This window comes from Oxyura jamaicensis, chromosome 1 (genome assembly GCF_011077185.1).
Source record: "Oxyura jamaicensis isolate SHBP4307 breed ruddy duck chromosome 1, BPBGC_Ojam_1.0, whole genome shotgun sequence".
NCBI classification, from domain to species: Eukaryota; Metazoa; Chordata; class Aves; order Anseriformes; family Anatidae; genus Oxyura; species Oxyura jamaicensis.
The window spans coordinates 101,050,434-101,077,613 of NC_048893.1; the positions used below are offsets into that span (position 1 = coordinate 101,050,434).

At 37.3% G+C, this 27,180-nt stretch overlaps 1 protein-coding gene and 1 long non-coding RNA gene across 5 annotated transcripts in view; one reads left to right on the forward strand and one right to left on the reverse strand.

The window, feature by feature from the left end:
- ROBO2 (roundabout guidance receptor 2) overlaps window positions 1-27,180 on the reverse strand; it is a 1,084,545-nt gene that overhangs the window by 979,420 nt on the left and 77,945 nt on the right. The window lies entirely within an intron of this gene.
- Window positions 26,030-27,180, forward strand: part of LOC118160577 — a 60,031-nt gene continuing 58,880 nt past the window's right edge. The window contains exon 1 of the long non-coding RNA XR_004747585.1: window positions 26,030-26,162. This is a non-coding gene — a long non-coding RNA (uncharacterized LOC118160577). The remainder of the gene's footprint in view (window positions 26,163-27,180) is intronic.

Sequence of the window (27,180 nt, forward strand, 5' to 3'; positions counted from 1 at the left end):
CCTTTCTATTAGAACTACAAAATTATGAGTATAAATATCCAACCTAAGACCACACTTGCTGTTTGACTGCATCTGCAGAGCCTGTTGTTCATACAAAGAAATCTGCTATGTCACAGCAGAGTGATGAAAAGCGCGGTGTATTTGGCAATGAGGGTGCTGAACAACGACACCTTGCAAATTTAGCTGTGCTAACGAAAGACATTATCACCATCAGATGTCTTCTCCCCCCTCCCCTTTCCTTCTCTCCGCCCACCCTTCTGCAAGATGTTGAAGTCCCTAAAGTGTAACTGAGTGGCAGTGAGCACAATGTGCACCTTACCTACGTTGGTACAAAACTTTGAGTTAGGTCCAACTCCCTTACACAAACAACTTCAAACACAGTAATTTGCCCTGCAGCAGGAGAGGTACAGCGCATACTGCTCATTTCACCGGCAGAGTTGGGGTGCTGAGCCATACTTCTCAGGGTATCTGGTGCAGCTGTCCCCAGGCCTTCATCCCACAGACCAGCTTTCTACTGAAAATTTGCAAGGACAAAGGAAGACCAGTTTTAAGATGTCTTCTATGTACAGTCCTTTTTCATGAAACAGAACAAACATATTTCCCCCCCACCCCATGAATATTCCTCAAATAAATATTTGGTTTTGCAACAGGCCATACTGACAAGATGACACAGTACAGGAATGTTAAATCCAACAACTTCCTGATATACATTAACACACAGAGTATTTCCTTACTCATAACCCTGATGAAATCAAAGCTAATCACAACTGAGTCTCACTTCTGTTATCAGCAAAAATGTTAATCCTGTTATACTCTACTACATTATATCATAACTTTTTGCACTTTATGAAAAGAAACATCTTTGTAAATATAATTAAAATATCCTTGTAAGGTTTTAATGCAAACAGTACCGATGGTGAAAACTGGGTACTACCTGAATCACAGAGCTGTCACTTTTCCTACGCAGATTTTGCAAAATCTCAAGCAAGGTAAACTACATGAAACAGAGTTTATTTTCTTCCAAAAATAAACTCCCATGAACACTTGCTTACCAAATATCTTGTCAGATTTCTATGTAATAATAAAGAAACACTTGATCAGAGAGTGTTAATCAACAAATGTATTAACAAACATCCTAAGTGTGTTTCAATAACTCACCTAGAGGGACTGTGGTACCCCTAAAAAGGTATCTACAGAAGAGCAACAGCCAAGCCACTGAACTAGATAGACCCTTAACAATTCACAAGTGTAATGATGACACGGACTAACCAAAAGGGAATAAAATAAGCTTTTCATAAATATTTGTTTTTCATATCTTAACAACTGTTCTCCCTCTCTTCTGGGAAGAAACAGTTTTGTAGAGCAGCTTTTCATAAGGCATTGTATTAGTTGTTTGGATCCCTCAAGTAGCTAAGAGACTGCATCTGCTAGAGATTCCCCTGAAGTTCATTTTAAAATTGAAAATACGTTTACTATTGAATTGAAATAATGTCATGGGGCTTAGAGCAAAGATTTATCTATTATCTCCAATGGATGCAATCCTGAGTAGCACTTTATTTGTTTCACATCATTCACGTACCTTATGTCACTTACTGCCTGAGAGAGAAGCAGAACCTTATTTAAAAGGTCTCAGTCTCTCATCCACAAACCATGCTTTCAAGAAAGCACAGCCTAATAAATACATACATACCTATATATCAACTATCAACTAAATATGCATTGTTCTTACCTAGCGAGTTTGAAACACTGCCAAATACTCTGCAAGATCAGGAACCAGGTCACTGAAATTCTCATTTTTATGCCTTTTTTTTTTTTTAGGGGGAGATTTTTCCAGTCTTCATACATCAGAGATGGGGCTGAAAAATGTGTCAACTAACTAAAAAAAAAAAAAATCTATAACACAGTGAGAAGACCCTGATTTGCTAATAGACAGGGAGAGGAACACATTACTGTCTCTTTCCAGGCTGTGCTTCCTTGGCAGCTGAAGGCAGGCTAACAGCCGCTGCTGCAGTCCTGCTTTTCTATCACTTCCTGGCACTTGTCAGCTTCTGTGATGAGCTCTTTCAATTTGCTAAGCCAAACAGCTAACACAAAAACATTAGCTGAGGTTAGATTTCTGCCGGTTTGGTGAACTGAAATGGTTTACTCTAGATCAGAATATAGGACAGAGTGAAAGGAGCACAGGTTACATTAAAGGTCAGCATTTACTTTTGCTTCTGCCATTTGTGGGGTGATAGGTCAAGGTGTGAATTAACACAGTTTGCAGGTGAAATGGGATGGGAGGAATCCATATCACAGACAATGTGACATAATAACAAGAATTGCTGTTCCTCAGCTATGCTTTTTTTTTTTTTTTTGGTTGTAGGGTTTCCCCCCCCTTTTTTTTTAATAATAATAATTTAAAAAAAAAAAATGAAGAATGTTCGGGTGCAAAAACTTCAGCTGCTTTGACAATTTTAGATTTAACAAATTTAGCCTGACTAATTTTATGGAGCACTTTTAGTGTTATTGGAATTGGAGTTTAATAACCTGTTGGAGCTGGGGTATTGCAAACACCTATCATGAGGGGTTGTACAAGAGCAGTTAATCTTACAGCAGGGCATGATTTCCTAATCTGATGCTCATGACACAGCTCAAGAGATATTCAGATATTGCATAGTAAGTGCAAGTAGTTGGTTAAAGAGATTTTTAGTTACTTAGTGCATCTTCTTCCCCCTCCACCAAATTCTTTTTACTGTAAATGCCCCTCGTTTTCAGTACTAGTTGAAATTTTGTTAGGTGTGGAGAAAAAATAGATCCAAAAAAATAACATCAAGATCATCTCCCCACAGACTTTTGGGGACATTGCCCTCAATACAAGTCTCTCTATAGAGAGATGTTATAAATGAACTCATGTGTCACATTCATTACATGCCCAAACACATCAAGTTTCATCTACCTCCAATACTAAAAGGATTATTACTCTACATGAAAAATTATTTTTAAAACCTAAAACAAGTGGTCTGCTTCTGACTCTTTCCACAACTTCAGTCTACCAACACTCAGGGTTACACCACAGCATCCCAAATGACAACACTGAGCCACAGGATCAAAACTAAATATGTTTGGGTTGTGTCCATGTTTTGTATGGAGGCTCTTCAGCCCCATGCAGCACTACTCACATCCACTGAGCTAAGCTCCTGGGCTCTCTCCTCCCCATGTGGCCCCCAGACACCATAGCAGCAGCCACACTGACCCCAGGAGCAGCCCCAGACCATACTAACAACCAAAAAGATTCTCAAGCAGACTCTGGAAAAATAAAAGCAGGCCTGAACCAAAAATCACACAGTGCATCATCGCAACAAATTAACAGCAGTTCAGCAAAATCAGCAAGTCACCTGCCAATGCTCATACTACGCTTTAACCCTATTTAGTTTGCTAATGCAGACATAGCCTTAGTATCTTCATGGTAACAAAGAAGTACAAATCAATTTTTACATTTTTTTTTTCTTTTAATTCTTTTAGCACCTCCTGCCCACCACCCCCTTGCCCCCCACCCCACCCCTTTCTTTTTAATCTTTTAAATACAGAATGGTTTGGGTTGGAAGGGGCCTTAAAGACCATCTAAATTCCAAGCCCCCTGCCATGGGCAAGGACACCTCCCACCAGACCAGGTTGCCCAAAGCCCCATCCAGCCTGGCCTTGAATACTTCCAGGGATGGGGCAGCCACAGGTTCCCCAGGCAGCCTGTTCCAGTGCCTCACCACCCTTTGAGTGAAGAATTTCCTCTCGATATCTAATGTAATCCTCACTGAGTTAAAACCCATTACCCCTTGTCCTATTGCTATACTTCCTGGTAAAGAGTCTAAAGAGTCCCTCCCCCTCCTTCCTGTAGGTTCCTGTAGGCCCCCGTTAGGTACTGGAAGGCTGCAATGAGATCTCCCCAGAGCCTTCTCTTTTTAAGGCTAAATGATCCCAGTCATCTCAGCCTGTCTTCGTAAGAGAGGTGTGCTCCAGCCTTCTGATCATCTCTGGCCCTCTTCTTGACTTTAACATGTCCACATCCTCCTTATGCTGGGGCCCCAGCTAACAGATTTTGTTTCTCCATACCTTAGATGCCTTCAGGGACGGACATTAAAAGCTAGAGGTATCCCAGTGAAATACAAAATAAACAGAACCCACTTACGTTCCTTTCATTCCAAATTGTTCAGGGAGGGCTGGCACAAAACCAAAGTGAAAATGGGTCAGCCTGGTGCTTTTATATGCAGCACAATGTAGACTTCTTATATTACACAGGAATGAAACATGCTAATGTCTCACCAAAACAGTGGAAGGTTCTACAGCACCTGGCAATGTTTTCAGGAACCAAGATCCATGGAGTTAATTTATTACCAACATTTAAGAGCATACCAACAGCAAGGGCTACTTTCAAGTACATATTTTGAAGCAATACTCTTGAGCCTCACAAAGACTTTTGGCTTTGATTTCCTAATAGACATACCCATACACCCATGTGTATAATATTTGATCTACAGAAATTTTAGAGCTTACTTTGCTGAAAACTGAGATCAATATGAAGCTAGCACTAGAGAAGCTGGTCGCAGAACAGATAACCTTAGAGAAGAAACAAGCTCTTTGTAACAAAAGGGAATTAAAATAAAAGAACAATATACTACATTCAGTAGAAAAGAAAACCACCCCTAGACTACCTGCATATGGAAAAACATTAGAAGTTTTTATCTTACATATTTACTGTCCCATTATATTTAGATAATAATTCATTGTCTTTGGGAAACTTCCCGTCCAAGTTTGAAGTTTCTCTTTTGATGTCATTTGATCAACACACTCCAACAGAATTAATAGCTTGTTCAGAAAAATTGTTGAAAATGGCAAGGAAAAAACAGGGATTACGACTGTCAATTTTAGTACTAGGTGTCCTATAAAGAGGCATTATTTTTTTGCTGGACATGACTAGCATCAGCTCAGTGAAAAACCGTTCACCTCCCCCTATTACTTCTCAGCCCAACATCTTTTCCCTCATCGGGCTTATCCTTACTACTATCAATAATAATTTTCTGCACAGCAGAAGTATCACTAGGCTTGTAGTCACTGCCAGGCTCCTCTGGCAGAAAAATCACTCTCTGACTCACTCTAACAGCTTTAGAGAGGCTGTGACAAGCATGGCAGTGATATGTTGACAAACCATTTTGAAACTTTAAGAGCTGGTTATAGACATACGCTAAAATAAAAAGTCATTTACTTGTTTTAAAAACACAGATTATTTTTTTTTAAAGAAAGAAATATTATTCCCAGTCAAGTCAGTAGAGAGAAAGAAAGAAAGAAAAAAAAACTTTATCTGTAAGAAAGAAAGGATGAAAAAACTACATGATGGAATAATTCAGTAGAGTCTCACACAATAATGTGTCTTGAAGTAAATGTTTTTTTCTCATTAAGACTAATTTCATCATAGCTAGGTAGGGAAGTGCAAAATGTAATTTTAATGAAAAACTATTTGTTTGAGCATTCCAGGCTGAGTAGAGAATGGTTTTCTAACTCTGTAATGAAAAATATTCCATTGACTAGGATTTCAGCTACCACATATCAGGGTGCTGGCTGGGTACAGAAACCAACGCAGGTTCACAGCAAAGAACTGAATAGTCTACAACAGGCTTGGTAGTATACACTTCATACAGAGAAGATAAAGTTGATTTCTATCCCTAATGTTCAGATGAGTGCCACCAGTACATTTCAGTTTGTGAGTATACATACGCCACTGTATGCCCATCCTTATGCCCCTTCAGCTAAAAACTGAAAAAGCTGCTTCATTTCTTCCAAAAAAAGAAAATAAAAAAAAAGAAAAAGTACAAAGATATGCTGAGACACAAGATCTATTTCCGTCCTGCGTGTTGCACATTCCTGAAGAACAACTGCAAGCCCATATGATCACAGCCCTTCACTAACAATGCCTTATGGCAGCAGATAGGATTTTGTAGAGTACAGAAGACTGTAACAGGGCTTCAGAGAACGCTTGCTGGAATAATTATGGGCTCAGACAACAAAGGAACTATATAAAAGCTGTAGCAAGAGTCAAATATGAAGGGTTCAGGTGAGGTTTTACTACAGCCAGAATTCAACAAAAAAGACAAACAGAAGAGGAAAGTCTCTACATATTTATATATATTTAAAGTAGTGGATTCCCTTCAATCTCACAGATTTTTTCTTGCAAAAATATTAAGGGAAACAAAACAACCACCCAATGAGTAAGTGTCTAAACATACCCAATCTATACAAGAACTTTTGTTTGAAGAATGCATCACTAAAGATGACCTATGATTAATATTCTCAAATTGTATTTTATTTTAATGATACAAATATTTCCAAGTTACAGAATTTTAATACCATTTTTCCTTCTATCATTCTCACTATATAAATTTTTAGCATCCTCATGGAAATGGTATAGAATATCCAGAAACTCATTATACCACAATTAAAAACAGTTTTATTACCTATTTCTTGCCATATGCTCAAGTAATTATAATCAGTGTTAAAATCTTGTAATTATAGTTTGCACAAAATTAACTGTATGACAGACTTTTCTATGCCTCATATTTTAGTAATGCTAGTTATTAATTATTTGCATTTCTGCAATGCCTAAAGGCTATTTCAGCAGGAAAATACATATAGTAAAAAGATCATGATGGACGTCTTTTAAAAAGTGTGTTGTATTTTTTTTAAATTAATTCAATCTAATCTAAGATCAGAGAAACCAAGCTGTGAGATTACTGTCATCATTAGTAAAGGGCAAAGTTAAACCAAGTTCACTTGTAGACCTTTTTTCCATATTTCCATGCTTTGACAAATTTAATTCAGATTATTCTTAATTCTAATTGTATTATATCATACCTTGGACAGAATTAGACCATTAAGGTTATTTTCTTAAACTTCTACCTGTTTTTCTTGTCCTTAGATCTGTTGGCACCTATTCCAGAATAAATGAAATGCTTCCCCTCCTGCATTTCCTTGTATTTTTATTTTGCATCTTTAAATCCATACTTTTTTTTGTAAGAGATGCATTGCATCAACACCCCCATCCCAGTATGTACCACTTAATACCCAAATTATATATATATATATATTTTTACCCCTGAACAAACAGAATTGGCCTGCATGGATTCCATAGGAGAAGCAAGAATTCACTTACCTTTCTGAACTCAAATTACACAGTTTATTGTTACAAAGGCTTTAAAAAAGACAAAGCACAAGTGACCAGCACGACTTACATCCTTGTTTCCCTTACATCAGCCCCTATGCAGAGAAATCCTTAGAACATTCACATTTAGGTTTCAGTATTGTTGTTTCACAGAAATGTTGTAGCCCATAAGCTGTCATTGTGTAGGACATGTTTTTAACAGCAACACAGGCAGCATTAAAAAATTAGATCCCTCATGTTTCTGTTTTTATTTTTATTTTTAATTTTCTTAAAAAAAAATAAGAATTGAATTGCTCAAACTACTTTTGTCATCTTTGCTTTAAATAACAATTGAACAGGAGAACTACCTACAGAAATTGTGCTGGTATGATTTTTTTAAACTATTTAATAAAAATCATCTAAATGCATATGCATAAAAAGGCAGTAGCAAAAATTGGATACCATAAACTCCTCAGACTCTTGAAGAAGAAATTTCTCTACACTTTCCAAAATGAAATAGCATTTTTATTTTTAGGAGACTTTCCCATGCATTGTCTGCACATTGACCATTTGGTTCTTGCACATTTTCCTGTTAATTTTCATTAGTAATATTTCCAGCTGATATAGCTCTGGCATACACTTAAAGGTTCGATTATACATATATACACATAAAGCCCATCACCACATAATGGAATAGCATTTAAGAAATAAAACAACCTGCAAGTTTTCCCTTCTGAAATGAGGAAATTAGCTAAAGTATGATGAATTCACTGAATCTTTGGTACCTCTGAAGTAGTGCTATTACCAACACCTGTTCTAAATGACATAAAAGAAGTTTTAGTGATTATCTGATTGTGTAATCAGATTGCATTCTGAACTGATAGGACTTATCAGAAACAATGTTCATTTTCAGGCTTCATACAAAGATCTCCCAAAGACAGCATAAAAACTGCAGACCATCAGCTAAAATATAAATTCCAAGTCAAACGTTCCCCAAATCTTTATTATAACAATCTATTATCTATCCCTATGCACACGCACTCTTAAGAGACACCGGAAACTTCAGACTAGCACTTAGTTCACTGTTTATGAGATACAGAATACATTAGCCTGATCTTATGGTTACCTTGTAATGAACTGCTCAATTTTTATTCTGAAATTAATAATTATTTCATGGTTCCATACATTTAAGCTCAAAATCTTCAGAGTCTCTCAATTTTTTTATTTGCTACACTTCCATTTTTCCTTTGGAATACACTTCAGAAGCAGAACAAATGCCCAACGCTACAAAATGGGACTAGAGAGACACTTCTAAATAAAGCAACATGTAATACTATAATAAATAGCAAATAGGAAGAGCATCCCAGTCAGGAACACAATTGCGTTAGGGATATATTGAGAAACACCACTGCATCATTACATGCTGTTACTCTGAGATGGCCACCTGTCATTATGGTTGGGTCCACTGCAGCTCTTGCACTACAGCAGGGTTTACTATGGCATTACACTTCCCACATACAATTTCTCTCAAGAATTTCACCTTCTTGGTTTTGTTATTTAATTCCCAGAGTCACAGAGACAGCTCTGAAAACTGGAGTCTAGCAGACATCTAGCACTGCATCTCCTAGCGTTGAGCTGAATTAAAAATAGTGAGCTGCCTACATCCCCAATCAGATTCCACCGCTGTAGAGGCTGACATTTCTCCTGAATAAATCTGTAGGCTGGATGACTGACATTTTGGAGTTTTCTGTCTTTTTGCCTGTGTAGAACTTACCCTCTGGATACTTGCTGCCCTCCCCCTTCAGTGAGCTCTACCTTATGATGTCAGGCGAGGGAACAGCCTGAAGTTTGAACTGCACCCCAGGAAGCTGGGAGTGGAATGGAAGAAAGAATGGAAGAAAGCAGCTGCTACCTACAGGTCCTGCTGCTGCAGAGCACACTGGCTTCAGCTGCAGAGTGGCCCTGTTGTACACACAGGGCTTTCATCATGCAGAATAAATGCTATGGCCCCTCTTAAACAGTTTCCACCATGCTCTAGTACATACCTATACATTTTACAGCCAGCAGTTGATAATACTCTCACCTACTAGGCACTACTGAAACTGAAGTGAACTTAGGAGAAATTAAAAACAAGTTGATCCTTCACGATGCTATCAAAGCAAGCAAGTCTTGCTGCAGGTAGTGACATGCTGGCTAAGACACTGTGTTAGGGCTGCAGGCAGATGACTAGGCTGCTGTTGAGACCTTGCCCTGGGGCCAGGCTAAAAGGGTGTGAGAAATTGCTGGATGCAGCATGAGAAAATTCACAGAGGTGACAGCTTATAATGTGAGAAGCTGACAAAAGTTACAGACAGCAACATGAGGAGCAGCTGGCCTTTGCGGGTGGTTAGAGGGTTGCAATAAGAAAAACAAACAAAGTGCACAGACAGTTGAAGAGGGAGCATTGGAAAATTTTAGGGGCTGACCGAGCATCCTGTCTTCTTCTTTCTGATGGCAGAACCAACATCTTTCCAACCATTTTCTAATACATTGCAGTAACCTATCCACGTAAGATTTAATCATCTGCTAAATGCTTTTTTTTTTTTCTTTATGAGGGAAAGGGAGGTTACTACAGTTAGTTTACAAATTGCTACACTGTCATTAAAAATAAAAAAACAACCATAATTAGATTTTCCATAGTAGGCTGATTTGACATTCAGAATATTTTTCTTGCTTCAGTTTATGATAGAATCACACTCTACAGTCTTGTCATTCAATGCAAAACAGATTAATTCACTGATTTAGTTTCATTATCACTCATGGGGATATACAACATTATAAATACAACATGAATTATACACTAGCTAATCAAATACCTGATCAATTAAACTATGATTTAAATTAGGATTTCCAGATTTTTGGAAATATACTCCCTTTAAGAATACATACTTCTAATACTTTTTTTTAGACTACCTCTAAATGAGTTATTGCTGTATTTAACAGGTAACGTGCATTACATGGATCCTACAGTTGGCATTTTTTTTCCCTATTAAGCATCCATAGATATGAAAAATCTTCTGATTCACTGTAAAAGATGCACAGAATTACTTTGTTGTTTTCTGTTGCAGACACTCTCAGAATGACCCTTTCATTCTGGAGTTAACCTATCTGAATTACACACCCATTAAATTAAATGAATTGTCAAAGCAGAATCTGACAATTCTGTACAAAAAGCTATTCATCAGAAGATTTGTAATGTAACTGTTAAGAGAACAATGAGAATTTAAAGTAGCAATATTAAGGTCTGTAAAAGCAGTGCCAATTAGTGCTGTAATTTTTCTAATGTCATACTGTTGTTGCAGCTGCTAATAGTGCTATTCATTTAGCACATTTAGGTAGGACATGGGCTTAGGCTGAAAGCTTTATGGCAAAAATCATGAACTTTGAAATAATTCGAAGTATCATTTTTCCAGTTTGTATTTTTAAAGATTAAGTAGTCCTATAACTTGCACATTCAAATATAGTATCTTAAGCACACAGACAGAAACCTTTCAATTACCCTGAATTACCTTTCAATGCCCAGCTGCCGTATAGCCGATTCCCTTGAACATAGCACTGTAGAAATTCTAGAAGCTTCTTCCTTCCCCCCTCCCAAACACTTTCTAGTACTGCAGAGACTCCCTACTCCCAAAGCTCATTCTGCTTGTAGAAATAACGTAATACATGATTAGAAAAATATTAGGAATTACAGCTTTTTTTTTTTCCAATACAAAAAAAAATAATAATAAAAAAATAAAAAATTCTACTTTTTGGTCTCTTTGAAACCTGGGAAGTACAAGCAGATAGAAAAAGGAACTCTTATCTATATTGTTGCTCTCAGCTTCTTCGCCTTTCAGACATCTGAAATATAATTTCTTATTCCCTGTTTTGTTGCCAGCCTGAAATGAAGTCCTTGGTCCTCTAGCTGTACAGCCTGTTGGTATTCAGCACCTGTACCTTTATGAGCCAGTCACTGCAATGCTTCCAAGGTCATGGACAAGGTGAGATTTTCTTGTCATACTTACACGTGCAGTACCTCTGAACATCTATGATCTCAATTTCAGTACTGCTTTTGCAGTACTTCAGGAGATTCTAACCAACAGATGCCAAAAATTAAAATATGAATGTACCTAATAAAAACTAAGGCCATATGACTAAACGTAAAATCTTATTCCTATTGAAAACTCACTCCTACGTTAACAATTGAGTTCTTCAAAAAGTTACTTAGGAGGAACTAAAACGCATCAGAGCGGCTATCTTTAATCCCGACTAAGGTCTGCATGTACCCGCACATGGAAATGATAGTCCTGATCCAGCATTACTAAAGAATTGCTCCCTTTGGACTGAAGAAGCAAAATAGCCTCCTAGAGGAAACTAAGGACAACAGCCCTCTCTCAATTCGCATCAAGGATGATATACCGTGTGCCTGATACGCAAGCGATGACGCGCAGAGAGAGAGGATGGGGAAATATTCTTGAAGGTTTAATCAGGTCACTTTTTTCCTTCCTGATGTTAGTTCATTAATCTCTGCATCTGTTCAAAACTGTCACTACAAAATTTTCTTCTCAACTGTTGATTTGTTTAATGAACAAAGATATGTATAAACCATTTTTGTTTAGCTAAATTTGTCTGGAATATTAATGGTTTAATATAAATCTCAGGTGACTTAATGGTTGGTGGCTAGGTCACACATCAAGATGTCCTATAATTGCTAAGCATATGCAAAATAAAGCCACCTAGCTAAACTCTAGCCTCTGTGTAGCAAAGCTGCTTTGGTAAGCTCAAGTTCAAACCAAGCAAAAATAAATTGTCAGTCCACTAAATAAACAATGAAAAAATGCTTAATCAAATTCCTGATCATTTCATTAATGTTTTTTTTTTCAGATTTTTTCATTATGAAAAGTAAAATATTTAATTTCATGTAAGAGCAAAAGAAAATACAAAGTATATCTTGTTTCATGTAGAACTCATGAAACCTCTCCCCAGAATGACAAAAGATGTTGTTGGTTTCATAACAGATTTCAACCCTTGTTTACAGGATGATTTAGTAAATATATTAACAGAGTAGGGTTTTAAACATCAGTTAGAAGCATATATCCTTTGTCTATTCTTCATTTTGCAGGAACTCTGCATCCCTATATTATTGTCAGTTTCTGTAATTTTTCCTATGAAAATAAAATTTTATTTCTTTTAATTCTTGGTTTGTTTAGTGAAAGAGAGAAACAGGAATTACTTTTGATTTCAATAAATCAGTAAAAAAACTTGCTAGATTTCTGCATAATTTAATATAGAATATTTATAGCTTCAAATGAATTAATCACACAGGCAAATTACAGACATCATTAGTCAATTATGCATACCACCACAGGGCGTGCAAATGCAAAACTCCAATCATACAAGATGTCTTCAAGTGTTACTGAAAAGAACATTATAAACCATGGGTTAGAGTCATACTTGCCATGAATATATGTAATTTCTTTAAGTTCATAGGATTGTTTCTCGGTAGAATGAAATCAGAATTTATCCACTTACCTCTAAGCTCTTTAATCATTCCATTCCTTACAGATCTGATCTGTTTGCAGAACGTAAACACAATTAGCTCCTCAGCTACAGATTGTTTGGGGGTTTTGGGCAATAGAAGCCTTATCTGTACATTTGTTTAAATAATTATTCCTTCAAATGCTGAATATTTCAATGCAATAGCAATTCTTTAGAGAAAAGCATGTGTGGGGTGTGCGTCTCGAAGTACATTCTCTAAGTTACCCATTAGAACTAAGAACTCATGTTTAGATGTGTATAATTAAAATTTTTATTTAAATAAAAGAATTAGAGCTTTCTTGCTGCATTAAAATCGAAAGGTTTTTATGCATACAAGTAAAGACACTTATCCTTTCTGTAGCATAGCTACACTAACTAGAAGTACTGTATATGCATATATACAATTGGTCACTTGGGGTCAGTGATTCATTTTATCAACACCAGGAGGCAGGAGAAGCACTTTGGGGCATGCTGACACAATCCAGAGAGCTGCAGAGCAGAGATCTCATCTATTTCTGAGAACGGTACAGCTACACGGGATGACAGCAGCATAGGACAGCAATTCTGCATTGGATCTCAAAAATGAGGCCACTTGCCTCTGGCACAGCCTTACACTGATACAGATATACTCCTGCCAAAGCTAGTGATGCTTTTTCTACAGTCAAATTGCTTTTCTGCATCCTGTTAACAGCACCTGCAGTTAGGTGTCCTACCACAGCAACTGTGCAGAGGGCAACATGTGTACCCAACAACGCCTCTACGTGAATGTAGAACAGCATGCATGCTCTACTGAACTTGTCAACAGCAAGGGTATAGAGGGCTTTATGAAGCACATTATACACAAACATCAACTAACTAACAAGCAAGAAAATACAATCCACCTCTGTGAAAGAAAACCACCAGACAAAAGCTGCACTTGGCTGCAAAGCAGCACAACAATGAGATGATGGCAGAAAGAGACAGATGAGTAGAAACTAAATGAGACTATGGAATTTAGATTAATTTCTTTGTACTCCTTTCCCCTCCTTTTTGGCCTTAATGTTATTGTCTTCATCCTCACAATCATGTAATGAAGTCTTTCTCAAAGTGATAAAAACATTGTCTCCATGGGAAAGATGCTGGATAATAAACTCCCATTGCAAAGCGGAAATAATCAGGTTTGTACTGGTTCCGAAAGGCTAAGCAAATGAGACAACACTCATTCTTTTTTTTGTTGTTGTTGTTTTGTTGTTGTTGTTTTGTTGTTGTTTGTTTTTCATTTAGCTGTTTTCATCAATACTTGTATAATGGCTTTTATTATGTCTATTTAGCAACATACTAATGTCTTATCTCACCTAAAGAGAGCAAGAGCTCTCGTTGCAAAAACTCTCATCACATAACCTACCTTCATTATTCCTCAAAAGCTCTGCTGTCCTGAGTGAAGTCAACCATATCTGTTAAAAAACGTTAAGGTCAAAACACCTTGAAGGCATTTCTAAGTAAGTTCTCTAGACTCCATTATTCTTATGATCTCTTCAAAATCTTAATTAAAGCTGTGCACCCTTATCCCCTTGACAAAGACAACCACAGTCAGAGAGCTATTTTTCAGATGGGACCTTTGTGCAGGAGCTTGTAGCAGTGCAGCCCAATTCACATTCCTTGCATTTCCCCCCACCACTTCAAGAGGTATGACTGCAAGTCACCACAGCCCATCACTATCTCATCTGAACTCAGGCTCAGAGCTTCTCACTCATCTTTTATTCTGAAATCAGTCTCCTCACATTATTTTCAACGATTATCCATCCAGCCATATTTCTTATTTAAGTGGTAGTTTCGGGACCATGCTTCATGAGCTTTAACAAACAACTTCTAATTTTCAATAAAGACTTATGTTGGCTTAGATGAGTTCTTCACTTTTCTTCCTGGGTCGCTGAAGGAACTGGTTTGCCCACATGTCCCTTCCAGTGGACAGACTTGCAGGTTGTCAAAATAAACAACTAAAACCCTGGTTCAAGCAATTAATAAAAGTTGGGAAGGATCACACTGCAAATAATTTTTAACTAGTCAATGCCTTGCCACCATACTCTGCATCAACTCTACTGAAAACTGAACTTTCTGTACGTATTTCATGTGCCATATAACGACTTTGGCAGTGTCCAAAATGTCACAGGAGGCACCACATGAACTCACAGAAAGATAATATTTGCTGCTGGGAGCTCACAATCTAAATTCATTCATTTCTTTTGAAACCAGAGGAAAAATTCCTGTTGCTAGTAGCTTACTGGGTCCATCTGAAGCATTCCAAGTGATTCTGCTAAACAAGAAATTTGTCTTGTTCAGAGAGTCAGGGAATATTTCTACTCCTGTTCACAACCGTGATTTTTTTTTTGCACAAAGATGTATATGTAGCCTCAACCCGTAGCAAGGCAGTGAGAACTGAAGGACTGCTCAGAGTTGGACAAGATGACTGCCTTTCTACACATCATTTTTATTAGCAAATTAGGGGCGGGGAGAAGGATAAGGGAGAGGGTCTCTGAATTATTTTCAGATGCCTGGCATTACAAGACAGTAAGAAATGGAAACAAAACCTCTGTGGCACCTCCAGAAACTTGCAACCAGAGATATGTTTTCCATCTACATGGATATAATTATCTCTTAACCTTTTATGCTGTTCCCATTACTCAAAATTGGATGAGTCGTAACATTGATGTGTTTTGTGGCTATTGTGTTATGTTGAAGCCAAGGCACAGAAGAAGCCAATGAGATTAAATTCAGATCTGCATTTAATCAAATTCACCACAGATTATGTACTTTTTATTTATTTTAATCAACTTGCTGTGTCTTCTCCTGCCTTCTTCAGATAAATTTCTTTCTTAAATTTCCTCTCTTTCCTATTGTTTATAACATCAGCTATTTTTTCCAGTCATACTGCTAAATTTGAAAAGAGAAAATTGTGCAGTGAGAAGCTGTCTGACCAGTTCAGCTTTTGTATGAGGTATAATCATCAAAATTGCTTAAGTTGTGTGCCTTTCCTCTAGTTCCTATGAAAGCAACTAGGCATTACAAGGGAGTTCTCATTTCCTTTGTTTGCTCCTCCCTGTGAATTGAGTCTTCTAGGCATGTCAGAGTAACCAGACAGAATTTAATTTTATTCACGTACTTGCCACCAAAATGTAGCACACTCACTCCACTGAATTTGAGAGCAATACTACAAAAGCAAAATTTCAAAAGTATTTCATTTCATGCATGAGTCAATAAATCACTTAACATTAAAAATTAGTCAGCCTACATTGCAAAGTAAGAGAAGTTAAACACCTCTGCAACAATAAGTGTTAAAAATGAACTTGTTAAAGTTCACAGGAACAAGAAATTAAAGATTGATAGCAGTGCTAGTTCTGAGACCCTGCACATATCTACCAGCTTAGAGCACAGCTTAAAACAGTCTGTGTAAATTAAATTAGCATAAGAACTGTGATTTAATTATTTCATGAGGTGTTTTCACATTCTTTTTTTTTTTTTTTTTTTTTTTTTTCCAGAAGGAGGTAAATATACTAAAAAGATGAGGAGAAACAAAGAGGGTATATATCTTCGGTTTGCATTATACGCTACTATTGCTATAGGCTGTTTCATATGAGTTTTGTGTCTTAACATGGTTTGGACATGTTAAAAAGCACACGGTTAAGAAATAGCTTTATATGACATTCATTTGGAGTGGTGGAATTTACCCTGATGCAGATGGAAATTCGCTTTAATCTATTAAAGACAATGAACACGGACAGACATGCTCAACCAGCTCATCCTCACTCCGTATTTCAATGATTAAATAGATATTACTCAGTTGATTTTGTTTAAAGCAAAAATGTTGACAGAAGGAAATAAAAGGAATAAAGCTATTAGTTGGGGAAGGGAAATAGACTATAGATAAACTCATTTATGAAAGGTTCCACCAGACTGCAGCCAGCCTTCATTATCGCAATTGCAAAAGACTATATTTGTAAACATAAGCACTTCTTGATTTTGACCACATAAGTCAATCTGTCTGTTTTCTACGGTCCTGTGCTGAAAGCTGAGACGTATGGTAATTCTGAGTCCATCTTTAACAGCAAAGACCTTGAAATGCTCATTTAAATATCACAAGAGTTAATTTTTTGAAACCAGTATTTAACTTTAGAAAGTGACCAGGAGATGGCAGCAGTACCCAGCGAATTTATTTACATGACAAATTACAGCATATTAAATTCAAAACAAATATGAAACATATGCAAATTAGAAATATGAAATCGTAAATCCTACAGACTCTCTTAAAACATAATACTTCATCAGGGACTGTATAATATGCATATTTCTATTTTACTTGCATTGTGATCATTTGCTTCTGGGTCACCTTCAGAAATGAATTAAAAATTGATATATTTTCATATGCCATGGCATATTCTTCTTAAGCCAGAAATCAATGATTTATTTCCTTATTTATAGATTCAGTAATAATACAGTGCAGAACAGACTGATCTGTGTGTAGCGGTGGATAAAACTTTAAAAATGTGATTTACAGCTGTAAGGGAATGACCACAAGTCAAGGATACGGATAGGATATGAATCCCAGGTATGAGGGTGTTACTAGTCCAAAGGAAGAAGGACAGGAAAGAAGGGGGGGGAGGGGGGAGTGTTCACTATTGGAAATTAGGATGAAAAATCTGGGGTGAGAAGAGGGAAGACAAAAAGAGAACAAAGGCACTCTGTAAGCTCTCTAAAAGATAAAAGCTGATGTAAATCCCCAAAAGCTGCTTCAAGTCATGACCAGCATGCAAACATGCGTGAGCAAGAAATAAAATTAAGAAATATGAAAAGTGCAATGGATTTTAAGGTGAAGATCATTAACAAGTATTGCTGGAGGAGAAAATGCTATTGGAATTGAGAGGATACTCAAGGCTTTTCTACATGTGAAAAAAAGTTATAATTTCATCTACTTTCAGAAGCTTCTTCATTATACCACTGCAAGCCTGTTAGCTATTATAATCACTAATGCAAGAATTCTCTGACAGTAACAACGTTCCTGTTAATAAATTTGATCCAGTTCCAACCAACATTTTATACTCTAAGTGAAATAAATATTATCCTTATTTAACAGTCAAAGAAACTCCATCTCAGAGTTGTTCATTGTTTCAGGGCAGGTCTGGAAACAGCATGAATCCCTAAGTAACTCCCACATCTTTTCTACCAAAACATACTGGTATCTAGTGGAAAGGTCATGAAACCCCATTATAATGATGCAACTTTTCCTGACATTCATACAGAAAAAGCCAAATAGATCCCTGGACTTGAAGATCTCTCTGAGACTTGTAGCCCTAAGAGAAGCTGTACAGTGTAAAAATAAATACAGATGTCTCAACCATATTCTTGGAGGAAAATTAAATACATTTTGAATGTATATTCTTCACAATAGAAAAAGCACACCTTGTAGGGTTAGTCATCACCGCTGTGGGGCAAGGCAAACTCCTCAGTTTTGTTGAAGTTGAACCATGACATCCTGCAGTGGGGACCAGGATACTCCAACTGGTGGAAGAACTCACAGGAAAGTACCATGGAGCTGGGCTCAACACTTGTGTTAGTAAGTGTAGATGAAAACGAACAGGAGATACAGCTGGCACCAGTCTCTGGCACAGGCCAGGATCTTTTCCAGCTAGGATTATTTTTTCCCCTGACATAGGTGGCTGTCAAGTGCACCTACTTGTGAGGTGGAACATTGCTTACCACAACAGACCAATGCCTAGAGTGTAGACACATAAATTCAAGGAGTGACACTGAGGCATATTAGTAAGGGCTGGAAAATTCTACTTCTCAGATAGTTTAAGCACTGGCTAGCAGTATCTTAGGTATCATCATCCAACAGTGGCTTAGAAGCATGCTGTGAGTGCACAGCTTTTATTCTTTGGGCCTCCATCCAGCTTTGAGGAAGCTGCCCACCCTGGCCATACAGAATGGAAGCAGGGACAGAGCACCTACACACTTAAGTGGAAGGACACACCTGTTAAGGAGGTATCCAATTCAGTGATGGAGTGAAACCTTCAGTAGAGATCTCTTCCTACAATCATTTTCTCTTCCCAGGAAGAGGGATGAGGGGCAAGGTTTCTGGGTAAAACACCCAGAAGGTGTTTTACCCAGAAACCAAAAACACAGCCCAAAACAGAAGACTCCATGGCAAGAGTTGTAGTTCACAATACCTGGCCCTCGGGTGACAAACAAATCCAAATCCCCAAAGGCAGCACCCAGCTCATACTTAAAGGATAGATGTCCAATGTTTGTATACCTTAGCATTCTGCCTCTGCTGATGCTGTATGATTGCTCAAAACACGCTTTTAATGTCAGCCTCTTTCACCAACCCAGATTTCCTCCCAGTAGTTTCATAACTGATGTTTCGTATAACCAACCTATAGGTTCTAGAAGAGATGAACTAACCACAGTGGACACTGAAGAATATACAACTAGAAGTTTTCAGTATGCTACTTTCAGAAACAAAAAAATAAATAGCCAGAAAAAACAGGGTATACTGTTTCAGCTCCTTTTCTTGAAGAAAAAATCTTTTGGCTCCTTAGTTTAGGTAACTACTAAAAATATGAACGTAGCTGAGAACAGGGAAAGCAACTTTGAACAACTAGATAATCCAACATTCTTCAAAATGCAGTTAGCATGAGTTGGATGCGTCTGTCAGCTGTTGAAAGGTTTAGGCATACTCAGAGAGCACACCCAAAGAACAATTATCTTCAGGATGACATTATCAGTGGTCATATGTATTTGATAAGAGTGCTAGACCTCCAAAAGAAAAAAAAAAAAAAAAAAAAAAAAAAAAAAAAAAAAAAACTTCTTGCTGTCAAGGTTTTATTATTATTTTTAAATTAGAGGGTGCCTAATCTGTCATATCTGATGAGCCTGTAAAGCTTGTCACATCACTTCTTTACTAGTCAAATGAAGCAAATGAAGGGTATATTATAAGATAGTCCAGAAAATCATCAATAGTCTGACCAAAAAAAAAAAAAAAAGAAAAAAAGAAAAACAGTTTTTAAGACCTCTCTTTCTCTGGCCTCAAAAGGAGCCACTCCATTATTCTGGCAGAAAGAGAGACCAGAAGAGTAGACAGCTGGCTGACATGCAGTCCAGATAACAGGAGGGTCATGCTGCTTTGGCAGGTGGCAGCATTCTGAAGAATGGGCAGAATTTACAAACACTGCTTCTTCACATGAATGCATCTGCCAGTCCCCTGGTAAAGCAATGCATCTCTCTGTACCTGTCAGACTCCTCTCAGCTCATCTGGTACCCTCCTTGCAAAACAAGTTCACATAACTAAGATATCATATGGCACTTCTGCAAGGCAAAAATATTGTATGCGTTATTTCAAGACTGATCTGATGCATATTTGGGACAACCCATAAAACCTGCACAGCATTCCAGGTAATGGAAGGGGAAGCAACCTAATAGACAGCTCCAGCTGTGCAAAAGGATATCAATCAGTCTGCAAGGGAAGTTCAAGGTCCCGATCATATATGGCAAGTCAGAAAGGGGTCTATCTGCTTTTCATGTGCATGAGTGGTAAGCTACTTTTCTCAGAATACCAGGTTTTTTTTCAATATGAGCAAAACTTTTCTGGTTTTACCTTGTTTTTCTTTTCACTCATCTCCCTGCCTCACACACCTTTGCATGGTCCTATGTTTTAGAATTATCTTATACACCAACACTGCGAAGAAACAAGAACACAGATTTTTTTTACTCTTGACAGAAATACAACTTTAATCTTCTGTAATGCATTTCACAATATCCTCATCAGTAGAGGATAGTCACGTGATTACTGATCTGCTGTTATTTGATATCTTAGTTTTAGGTCAGTATTTTTCATTCATAAGTCTTTATTGAAAAACTCAGTTATCTCTCACTAAAATAATTTGACAGTTCACAGAACTGTAGGGGTTTGGAAGGGACCTCAAGAGATCATTGGGTCCAACCGCCCTGACAAAGAAAGTTCCCTAGAGCAGGCTGCCCAGGTAGGCGTCCAGATGGGCCTTGAATATCTCCAGAGAAGGAGACTCCACAACCTCCCTGAGCAGCCTGTTCCAGTGTTCCGTCACCCTCACTGTGAAGTTCTTTCGCATGTTGGTGCGGAACTTCCTGTGATCATTTATCAAGTTACTTTAAAAAAAGTGACTACTCCAAAATAAATAAATAAATATCACTGCTTTCGAAGAAGACTAAAACACAAGTTCAAAAAACAGTTTTCTTGGTGAGTTGTCGTATCAGTGCAGTTAGATTAACATTGATGTTGAAATTCTACATCCATTGCAAATGATGTATGTGTCTCTCTATATAAAACCAACACCTGTTTCACTTTTAAACTTAATTTGCTGTTCACCTGTCTCCTGTTATGTATGATAGCAAAATTTCAGCAGACCAGTTTGCCATTCATATTTGGTTATCTGCAGAAAGATCTTCCAACCAGTATAGGAACTGGAGCTTTATTGCTGACTGCCGTAATTTTAAATCTATAAGTGAAATTTTAAACACCTATAATTTAAGTTACTGAAAATTATTTCTATCCCCTCAAAGAGCTAACATCTATTCTTCATCTCTTCAAGAAAGATATGCTTTCTCTGTTTGGTTTCCTGAGGGATTATAAAATCATATATTAACATATTCTGAAACTTGACCACATGATAATAAGAATCATCTACTGCATTCCCAATACACATTCATAACTGCGGTTGAGGGACAGGAACGAGATTTTTTTTTTTTAATCTTTCAAACATAATATTAACTTTTTCAAGATAGTTTCTCAAACACCCTGGTGCCTAAGTTTTCAAAGTACATGACAGCAGTCTACAGTTTGAATTATGGGTTCTTCTGGGGGGTGGTGGGGCTGTTTGTTCATTCATTTTTTCTTTACCTCTACTAATCTTTGGAGCAGTATTCAAATTAAGAGTAAACTAAAGTTAGTTTTTCTTTATCAAAGTACAGTACTTGATAATGCAATTATCAAGTTTTTTGTTGTTGTTGTTGTTTTTTGTTTTTGTTTTTTGGTCTGTGGAACAACAGAAAAGATTACAGCATGTTTCCAGTAGAAGTTTCCCCCTCTAGTATATAAACTACTTTCTGTATTAATTTGCAAATACATTCCTACGTTTGGACATTTCTGTCTTAAGAACTTTTTTCTTTCATTCCATCATTCGTTCTCCTTTCAAAAACGAGCAAGGCATGCATGTATCCTCAGCATTTTTGCTAATGTCACACAGATACAAGAAGCCAAAGAGCAGACAGAGCAACTGAAATGGAGAAAATAACTGAACCAGAAACCTAACAGGAAGTTGATAGCTAGTTGTTTTTTCTTTTCTTAAGTAAAATAACAATTATTTGAATTATTCAAATGTGACAGGTAAGTGATAAGAGAAAACGATAAGAGAAAAAGTGTGTGTAACAAAACACATTGAGAGCTTTCTTTGCTGGGAGGCAACTGCAGTAATAACCAAGTGACTCAGCCTCCTGTTAAAAATGCTATTTCCATCTCTGCTTTTCAAAAGGATCCTTTTGCAGAAAATTCACACATCATTCAGTTTTACTGAATGTTGAAATGAAAAATAGATGCCTACCGTCACACAGCTATATTGATTATGAGTGAAAATGTGATCATTTTGCATTAACTTGCCCCACAGCACTGGAATTCCATCAAAGCATCAGAAGGAAATTAATGTTTTCATATAGTGCCTAAGAAAAATATGAGATGTTGTTCACTTTGCCCTCTAGACAAAGAGGTATATGCCAGTAGCTGAGAGGTAATAGCTCTGAGAACAGAACATGAATGCTAGACTTTTATTAAAATCATTATTTAATGTGCAAAAAAATAATGAAGCCATAGCCTTGGCATTTAAAACAAGCAATTTGTAGTCATTACGTCTTAGATCATGAGGCTTATTTTGTAAAAAGCCAGTCTCTCAAATTAAAAATTCATCATCAACCCCCACAGATTATGTAGTCCTTTAAATGATGCCATTTCATACAGATTTATTCCAGCTAAACAAAAGACCTAGTAAAGTGGCACACACAAAACATTTATTTCATTGTTTTCTCTCCCAAAGGACCTTTCTTCTCCTCGGACTGTTAGAAATCTCACACTAGAGTTGACTAACGCATTGATATTTTAATAATTTTTCCTTCCAGGGACATTTGGGATCTTAACTTGCCATGATCCTCAACTACACTGTACAGTAAACTGAAGATATATACCTATATATATACACACACACACACACACACACATTCAAGTTTATTCTCATTAGAATGGCAGACCAAGCAGAGAATAAGAGTGTGAAGATACTGGCTATCAACAGACTCAGGCAGATCCCCTTAACTGACTAACATTTAATCTATTATGACAATTAGATTCCTTTTTGATTGAAATATAGGCAGTAAAAGCCTGCTCCTCTCCAGGAATAACGATTAAGCCCTGCATAACTGATGTTTGTTATTTTGCCTTATTTCAAGAAGTGTTAAGCTTCATTCTCGTTAAGCATGAAGTGACTTTTATTAAATCATACAACAACATAGCACATGTAGATTTTAATGTTTTATATAATAAATCTTTTGGAAAAATCACTATAGCCTGACAGGAAGTTACAAGGTAGAACATTTGTTCTATCTTACTAGTGAGAGACTTTACTAGGTAACTTTGAGAAATTTAAATGAAATTTACATGTGTATCAGCAGGAGAACAAAATGCACTGCACGTTTTAACTGCTTCCTGCTTCAAGACTTCTTTAATTATCATTTGAGCTATAGCAGTGTCATCCCTTTTGAAAAGAACATTGAAAGAGACTCAGTACCTCCCCCAAATTATTTTAACATATGGACCTGACTCGGCATGTACCACCACCTGTAATTTAATTTTTGTATGTTGAATAGGCATGCTGATTTCAATCCCACTCCTCTTTTCAACAGAAACAGTACATTTAAATTAACTTGTTTCAGAGTACGTCCCCTGTCTTCCAAATGTCTATATTCAAAACACCTCTCCCATGGAGCATTCCACTTATAACAACAACTTGTTTTTTTTCTACACCCTTCTTGTGGTCTCTACACCTACCAAATAAGATTTTAAACAGGGGATAGCAAGGGTCAAACTGTTTTATTAAGGGACTAAAACACAACATGCATTACTATACTTCCCCTCTTAATAAACAGCTTGCTCGTTAGCTTTATCAGCTAACAACTGTCTCTCCAAGATTCAGAGACATCCCCAGATGCCTTTGGTACATAAAGTTTAAGTGAATACATTTTGTTGGGTTATTAGAAATTTCACAGAATCTCAGTGTTTCATGAAACTTCCCAGGAAGCCCAGATCTATATGCAAAGCCAACAGATCTCACATTCACTGAATAGCTGTTTTCCAAAGATTTGTGCAAAATTGTAGAATTAAAAATAGAAAATACTTTTTAAATGACGACAGAAGATTTTGGAAATTTTCAACATATCTCCAATATATGCAGTCTATATGTTGTAGAAGTTTAAGCAGAACAAGCCTCAAACCACAAGAAGTACAACAGCTTGCTTGTAACAATAACCATTTGAGGAACTTGAAAATAAAGGATAGCCATCATCCATCATGACAGGTAGTTGACTGAAAAAATAATAAAGTCAGGTGATTTGTTTAGGTTACTGATAAGTTTCTAATAATCAAATTGTACCTTGGAATGCATATCGGTATTATGTAAAATCAATTTGGTATATATAATAAAAAACACTTAAAGGAAAAATGAATGTTAAGAAATTTAAAGTCTCTAAATGGAAAGATAGAATCTTATAGTTACTGCAGTTTTCTTCAATTTGAAAAAGACAAAACCCTGTACAAACTCAGAAGTGTTATTGGATAGGCATCTGTCCTGGTTTTAGCTAGGAGAGAGTTAATTTTCCTCCCAGTAGCTGGTGGGGTGCTATGTTTTGGATTTAGGATGAAACTAATGTTGATAACACACTGATGTTTTACTTGTTGCAGAGCAATGCTTACACTAAGCCAAGGACTTCTCAGCTCCTCGCTCTGTCCTGCCAGTGGGCAGGCTGGGGGTGCAGCAAGAGCTGGGAGGGGACAGACCCAGGACAGCTGACCCAAACTGGCCAAAGGGGTATTCCATACCATCTGGGGTCATGCTGAACAATATATAGGGGTGGCTGGCCGGGGTGGGGGGCCGGCTGCTCGGGGTAAGGTTGGGCATCGGTCAGTGGGTGGTGAGCAATTGGATTGTGCATCACTTGTTTCGTACATATTATTATTATTATTATTCTATTTTTCTGTCCTAATAAACTGTCTCTATCTCAACCCATAGGTTTCAGTTTTTTCTCGGTTCTCTCCCCCATCCCAGAGAGGGAGGGGGGAGGGTGAGCGAACGGCTGTGTGGTGTTTAGCTGCCAGCCAGGTTAAACCACAACAGCATCACTGACCATTAGGTCCTTAATTTACTAGTTTGTTACTCCAAGTAGGCATCTTTAAGCAAATATGAATATAATCTCTACCCATTATAGAGAAATCAAGAGAATAGCCAACGAACCTTGATGCTTCAGGAAATGATGTCCTAGTTAGAGGCTGTTTAAGAGTTTCAAGTCTCGACAATATTCCTCCTCAAATTGTTCTTATTTATTCTGACATTAGTGGTAGCTTTGTCTCCAAATTTCTTAAATTATCTGCAGAGTTGAGAAAACATGCTGAACGTGAAAGTATTATCTATATGACAAAAAATGGAGCCTTCTCAACTGGAAGAGTTGATGCCTTTCAGGGGGAACAGGCAGGCTTGTGTCATCTTCAGAATAGTTCTGCCTGCCAGCTACTGTTCCACCACAACTTAAGTTGAATACTTATATTGAAACCCAAAGCATCCTTCCTCAATAACTCCATCCTCTATGGATGTTTATCAAGGCTCTAAATCCTCCAGTGTAAGAACGTATTTCAAGCCTTATATGCTTTTCTTCTTATTCACCTGCTTCTCTCACCTTCAGTTATATGATGCCAGGCTGAGGCAGGCAGGCTTTGTATGACAGGGTCACTGCTCCTTTTAAAAGAAGCATCTTTACATGTAATGCACACAGATGAAAGTCTACTTCCTTACTGCCAACAGTTTCTTGATGATTTGCACTGTTTACTTTATTTAATGCCTAAATTCAAGCTAAATATTAAAATCATGCACTTTCTTGCAAACTTATTGTGGGAATTCTAAGCTAGTAAGCACAAAAAATATTACAGGAGTTGAGCACTCAAAGGGAAAAATAAAATATTTTTTAAAAATCATGAAAAGTTGTTTATTCAGTAAAAGCCAACAGTGGATTGGCAGGCAGGCTTTTTTAAGCTCAGTATATTCTTTCTTCCACATTGTGCTCACCTTTTCTCCCAAAGCCCAGCAAACATTTGAAATGATTATGCATTCAAGAATCGTGTGTTTGCCGAAACAAAGACAAATACTTCTTTAGCTTGAAACTCAATTTGTGGTTGAATGATTAATGTCATCTAGGTCTTGCAATTACATAAGTTTGGATGTCACCCAGGGGGTTTGGGTTGCCATGCCAGTGCAAGTATACACATTTCTTCTCGATTCAGTACGCAACAGGATATGTTTCCCTAGACAGAGTACAGGCTCCCTCTATAGTTACAGTCTAGCAATCAACATTTTCAGGTCTGGCTGGTACAGCTTTCTTTTAAATAGTTTTTTTATGGTAAAAGGAAACAAACAGCAGCCATTCCTGCATAACCTGTTGCATCATCTCTTCCAGCAACAGTTAACATTGGTTGATGCTCAATCACGCTTACTTTTTCAGAGGTACTTAAGTTGCTAAAAAATAACCCCAAGTATACAACAAGAAGTGATTAGCAAAATACAGGATTTATATTTGGTTACTTTTTTCAAGTTTTGCTTCACATTAACATTTCAGGTGAAGTCATCTTCATCATTCTCATCATACAGTATAAATACCAGTCTTAATTAACAAGCTGTTCATACCTTTTGTTCTCTTTCCTCCAAGTTATTTTTATATATCAGCCCAGTTGTTCTGGACAGATGAGCCACATTTAAGTTCCTGACCTGTGAACTTCAAATGTTTGGCTAGCATGCTGGATATGTAAGTGGAAGTGCTGGACTAGCATGTGCTTCTGCCAGCTATGCTCAAAGGGAGGAATATGCTGAAGACTAGGAGAAGCAGTGAAGAAAGTTTCCTCACCTGCATCTCATCTGCCCTTGACAGCCTGAGTGCTTCTACTCCACCTTATGGCAAAGTCACACAGGCCAGTTTAAATCCCTAAACTCCGTTGTTGACCATTGCTCCACAAAGGACCAAAAGCATTTGCTCAGCTAGGGACACTTAAGATGTTTTAGAAACAGCCCCTTATTCCTGTGGGCAATGACATGCACCCTAATGAAAGCTCATGTGAGATCACTTTTAGTTCCTTTCAAAGAGATTCA